The sequence below is a fragment of the Colobus angolensis genome, unplaced genomic scaffold (genome assembly GCF_000951035.1).
Source record: "Colobus angolensis palliatus isolate OR3802 unplaced genomic scaffold, Cang.pa_1.0 Scaffold152, whole genome shotgun sequence".
Classification (NCBI taxonomy): domain Eukaryota; kingdom Metazoa; phylum Chordata; class Mammalia; order Primates; family Cercopithecidae; genus Colobus; species Colobus angolensis.
This window is the reverse complement of record NW_012114622.1, coordinates 7,081,465-7,087,722: the sequence shown is the minus strand read 5'-3', so window position 1 is coordinate 7,087,722 and position 6,258 is coordinate 7,081,465.

Genomic DNA, 6,258 nt, shown 5'->3' with positions numbered 1-6,258 from the left:
GGCCAGAATGGGACCCTACTGCCAAGGCCTAAGGATGGTACCACTCAGCTTCATGGGCATATCCAATTCCTCTTTCAAAACCTAGGTCAGAAGACATCACCACCTCCAAGAAGTCTTCCCTGACCCCACAACAGCCAATCCAGTGAGCTCAATGAATGCTTGTTAAATGAATGCTGTGGAAACACCAGGATGAGCACAGATTCCCTGTAATCCAGACTGAACCTATATTTATCAGTCTTTTCTCCCAATAAAGACTTAGATACTTGTGGGCCGTGGCCATATTGACTGAAATGCCATGAACTCCTGGGTTCCTTACCTAGGATGTGGGCGTCAAGATTCACAGCTGAGAAGCCTGTCAAATTAGGCCTCTTCCTGGCTGAGAGGTCCAGATGCTTGGGTAACAGGATGTTAAAGGCCACGTTTGCTGTGGTCTCAGGGTTGTTGAGGCTGAACAGGGCAAAACCATTCAACAGATGCCAGGACTTCTATCTTGCACCACTTCCCCAGGACTTGCTAATTGAGTTGCCAGCTCTGCTACCTTGAGCCCACCACACACTTCAAGCTCTTTAAGAGTGGGGAAGAATTCACTGGGAAGTCCAAGACACTTCTGCAGAGGGAGGTCAGTGTGCTGCCTATTTCAATACTCCCCGAAACCCCTCCTCTGGACAGGAGACTGAAGTGCTTCCCCTACTCTGAAAAATGAAAAGCTTCCACAATGGGGACCTCAGGAAACCCTCAAAAGGACCCCATAACCAGCCAGTAACTGTGCATTGGCCACCCTGAAGGTCGTGGTATCAAACTACAATGTCCAGATTCTCATCCGTGATCCTTGATCTTCTCTCCCCGATTCTCCCAACCCCATCTCAGCCCTGCAGTAACTAAGGGAAGGAGGAGGGGAGCAACATGTGATGAAATCCACTGTGCATCTCTCTTCCCTGTTGCCTGTTCCCAGGCCTGAGCTGAGGATGGGGAGAAGGTTTAGATTGGACAAGTGTGTTAAATTGGATTTTGATATTCCCCATATTTAATACATGGGGAAAGAGACTTACTGGTTTATTATCTGAAAAGTGGTTAGAAAAGCTAAAGGACTGAAAAAGAAAGACATAAGAGCGAGCAGGCTGGGTGCAATGGCTCACGCCTGTAGTCCCAGAACTTTGGGAGGCTTGGCCAGGAGGACTGCTTGAGCCCAAGAGTTCAAGACCAACCTGGGCAACATGGTGAAACTCTGTCTCTACAAAAAAAACACAAAAATTGACCAGGGGTGGTGGCTCATGCCTGTGGACCCAGCCCAGCTACTGGGGAGGCTGAGTGGGAGGATCACCTCAGTGTGAAAGGTCAAGGTTGCAGTAAGCCATGATCAGGCCATTATACTCCAGACTAGGCGATAGACACCCTGCCTCACAAAAACAAAAAACAGCAACAAAAAGAGCAAAACTGCACCCTACTTGTACCTACCAAGTCCAGCTTGTTCAATAAGCCAATCATACTTCCATTAACTCACGGGTGTAAATTACCTTGGCAGCTAAAGATACACATGACCGTTATGACATTCCCATGATGCCTGCCTCCAACACAGCATCAGCTGCCCTAGGGGAAAAAATTAATTAGGTCATCGATTGGAGTTTTGTAAGATTGAGAAAGTCATTCCGTTCCCTGCTCAAATTATAAGTCACCCATTAAACTGGCTTTCGTTTCTCCTCTTTTCATTTTAAATCCACATATATCATGAGGCCTATAAGCCAGGTAAAGAAGAGTCCCCTTGGCTGTAATTGAATGCCATTATCTTCCCTGTAATTCACTGATCTTCCACTTTCCTAAGAGATGTCCTCTTCATCACAACCATCACTCACAGATCAGACCACAGGGGAGCTGCTGAATACTTCCTCCCCAGGTAATTTAAGACATGCTAGTATTTCAGCTGAACATGTGTGGGAGGAAAAAACACTTTTGCTCCCTAAAAGCTGTTTGGAAGACCTGGTTGAAATTTTTTGCCTATTTCCAACATCTATCTAGCAGAATGAACCTTAAAAAATATATAGATAAGTACTTCAATTATTTAGCATGGAATTAGCCAATAGCCTTGTGACCTCCATGATCTTCTAGAATCTTCTGTGTATTTAGGAAAAAAATGTCTCTCAGAAGGCCCATGTTTTCAAATAATTTTTCTGGCTGCCTCAGAACTATGTGGAAACATTATACCCAGGAAATCATTGAGGTAACAGTATTTTTCTATGATTCTAATGGAACCAAACCTAACTGGAATTCCACTGTGGAGTTAACTCAAATAATCAAACACCATAAACCAAACAAGAAACTAACACCAAAAGGTATATATATGATTGCTTTAATCCCCACCTGAAGCCTTGTTGATCTACACCAGCCCTCAGGAATCTTATCTCCCCCTGACATTTCTAAAGCTTTAATGTCCAAAAGTATTTTCTGCCATCATGGAAATATTTTATATCTGCACTGTCCAATAAGGTAGCCATTAGCCACAGGTGGCTAGTGCAACTGAGACACTGAATTCTTTATTTTATTTAAGTTTAAATAGTCATAATATATGACTGTGGCTACCATTCTGGACAGTACCTTTCTAAAGCACTTGTTATTGCTGGCAATGGAGAGAACTGTCTTGAAGAATGGTCTCATAGCTAACCAAGCTTTCTGGCAAACTAAGGAGCAATCACTAAACCTTTGTTTTGCCAAATGGTTTTTTAAAACTTATTTTGAAGCAGCCATTCCTTTTCATCTTATTTCTCCCTAGTTTTCAAAAGACATCTCTTCTATGACAATGGCCCTGCTTTAGACATTAGGATAGATGCCTCTCTAAAATGATTTAAGAAAAAAAAAATACAATACACCCATATACCTTCTTGAACAGCATCCACTGAGCATAATTTAATCTTCCCTGAAGGCCTCAGGGTCACTGTTATAAACACAGGCTATCAGACTCAGAAAAAAAAATGCATCAATTACTATAATGCACCTTAATGCAATGAAGCCCTCAGGGTCACTGAGCTCAGAGAGACCATTTAGACCTACCCCAGGCACAGAATGTTATAGCTTTCTGTCACATCTGTTGCCTAGCTATTAATGTCAAGCTCTGTTACTGTCAGGGTGTCTGCCTATATTCACTTGCTACTTACCTTGTTTTCAAAAGGTGCTTTCCTGTGTCTATGGATGCTTCTTTTCCCCTCTCATTTGTTGCCTCTGATTGGCTAATTTTGGGGTGCTAGAACTGGAGTTAGAAATGTTTGTAAAGTAAGAATAGGGTATAAATGAGGATGTAAAGGGTTATCAATAAATTCTGGTTTTAATGCTGGACCTCTTGAAATTCATCAGCTCAGAGTCTCCTCTGCTTACTTCTTGGTTCCAGGCAGAGACCTTGCATAACAGCTGCTTACAGATGGGTCAGGTCTTTTAGTTGTCTGCTGAAAGGGATTGCATGCTTGCTCTTAACTGTGATTTAACTTTTTGCTCAGTATTACTTGTTTCTCCAAATAGCATATAAACACTTCGGCAACAGAGGAGTTAAAAACCTGGGAGAGTGAAGGGGGAAAGAATATGCTTATTCTTATTTGTATTCCCTCCGATCCTTTGCCTGGCACTATTCACCGGAAGGGTGGAACTGGATATTAAATGAACTAATCATGTGTTTTACTTTGGGGTTTATGTTCATAGAGCTCAGGTATAATTAAAAAATGATTTTCACAGTTAAACATTACTCAAAGCAATAACTGCAGATGCTTGACAATGATTAGGTACTGATATTTCTTAGTTATTTTAATCTGATTTGTTAGGAATGGTTGAAACAATTCCCATAGCCATATTCAATTATATTCATGATGTGATCAGATGCCTATCACCCCTACAACTCTTGCCTTTTAATCCCAGAAAGGTGACCTAGAAAGATTCTAGAATCTTAAATAAATAGAAATGAACTAGTGGAATTCTAGAAATGAACCCAGCACTCCAAGAAAACTCCCCAGGATCCTCAAGCATGAGAGAACAATCACGCCTCTGGTCCTAGATAACACAGTCCTACCAATGCAGCCTAGGAGCGAGTCCTCTTGTATAAGCAGCTATATCATACTGTTGATTCACCTTTGAACTTATAATCAACTTGAGGCATCCCCCACCACAGCCTTACTTTGCTGATTATTACCCTCCATTCCCTACCCTAGTCAGTCATCCCAAGATCTGGAGGAAGCCGAAAAGAAAACTCTCTGGAAAAATTTAGACAGTCCCATCCCTGCAGATGTTCTTTTCAGAAACATGACTCCATGAAATCTCAAATTTTCACAGCTCTGTAATTCACTGACACTCTCAGTGTCTTGTTTTCTTCATCCATCCTGCAACATTTGCAGGGATCCAGCTTTGGCCTGAAAGAGCAGTGCTCGCTTATGTCAGTCACTCAGAGAATGCACATGGCTTCCCAGGAAATAATCAGTTTCATCCAAAGAATCTTAAAAGTGCAAGTCTGGCTGGAAAGATTCCTTTTTAAGCATAAGCATGAGTAGATTCTGGCCATGTCTGAGTCACCAAAATGGGCAGGAGGGAGTGTGTCTATAGGAAAGAAAGCTCTCACTTCATAAAGAGATTAAACAGGGCCACTGGTCCCACAACCTGCATCCCACTCGCCCCAGCCTCCAGGTCCTTGCAAACAGGAAGATCCACAAAGTGCCAGGGGACATGCAGGGGCAAGGCACCCTTAAAGAAACACCTGACAGGCTGAACTATGGAGCAGGAGGCAAAATCAATTCACCAACAGCCAATCACTAGAGGGTTTCTAGTGCAGCAAAAAGGTATTAGGTTGATGCAAAAGAAATTGCAGTTTCTGCCTTTACATACATACATACATACATACATTATTTATTTATTTATTTGAGATGGAGTCTCACTCTGTCACCCAGGCTGGAGTGCAGTGGTGTGATCTCAGCTCACTGCAAGCTCCGCCTCCTGGGTTCCCGCCATTCTCCTGGCTCAGCCTCCTGAGTATCTGGGACTACAGATGCCCGCCACCATGCCTGGTTAATTTTTTTGTATTTTTAGTAGAAACAGGGTTTCACCGTGTTAGCCAGAATGGTCTTGATCTCCTGACCTCGTGATCCACTCGCCTTGGCCTCCCAAAGCGCTGGGATTACAGGTGTGAGCCACCATGCATGGCCTCCACCAGTACTTTTAATGGCAATTACTTTTGCACCAACCTAAAGAACACCCTTCTATTTTGCATGGGGACAACTATGATAGGCAGCTTCCTTCTGCTATTTCATCCCGCTTTCACCTACCTTCTGGATATGAGAAGGGCAGGAGAATGAAGGGATTATAGACATGTGAGAGCTGGGCAAATGAAGATGGTTTTGAGGGGTGGGGAGGATTGTTTTATTTGAACTAAAAGGCATCTTCTTTTTTACCGAGATCTTGGATTTCAGAGTAGCAGAGTACAATGGGGAAAATCATCACGTTTTGGAATGAGGCACACACAGCTCTAAATTTCAGCTCTGTGATCTTGGCTAAATTACTTGACTTCTTGGCCTCAGTTTCTTCAGCTGATATCGTGAGACAGTTTGAAGTAACTATATGTAAGCACTCAATAAATGACAGCTAATTGGTCTTCAACTCTAGAGGAGTCCCACCAAGGCCTAATGGAGTGGAAAGAAACCAGGCAGGCTGTTTAGGGACTTATTCAAGGGGGAGAAAGGTCCTTGCTTTTGAGGTTTTTTTCCACGTTGTCTAACGCATTTCCCTAAGTTGGAATAAGTTCTGGAGAGAAGCTCAGTCCGCTTCTGTTGAAACATAGCTTACAAGTAAAGAAAGGAGGTTGAGGGAGTTGTCACAGTGAGACACTTCTGTTTTCTGTCTTTCAGACAAGATCAGAACAACCCTTCAGCTACAAAACAAAAAAATTAACTCAGAGTGGAGAGTAAAATTTAACGACATTTACGCACGATGATAAATTTGCCCCAGTGTGTGCAATAAACAGAAATGATGTAGGGAGAAATGCCCATATGTTAGAGAAACTTCAGGAAAAATAAACACTTTTTTATGTGTACATGGATGCTTATAAATAGTTCCAGGTTGGTTGTCTATGTTGTCCCTTTGTAAAAGCGTTGAGATTCAGGCTCATAACACTTTATGCCTTCCGGAAACAATATCCACCTTCAACTCTGCAAAATCTATCTGTACATGGGTCTCATCTTCCCTTCTAGGACAATAAATTCATCCAGGAAAATCCTTTCTGAATTCTCAGCGTTGCAC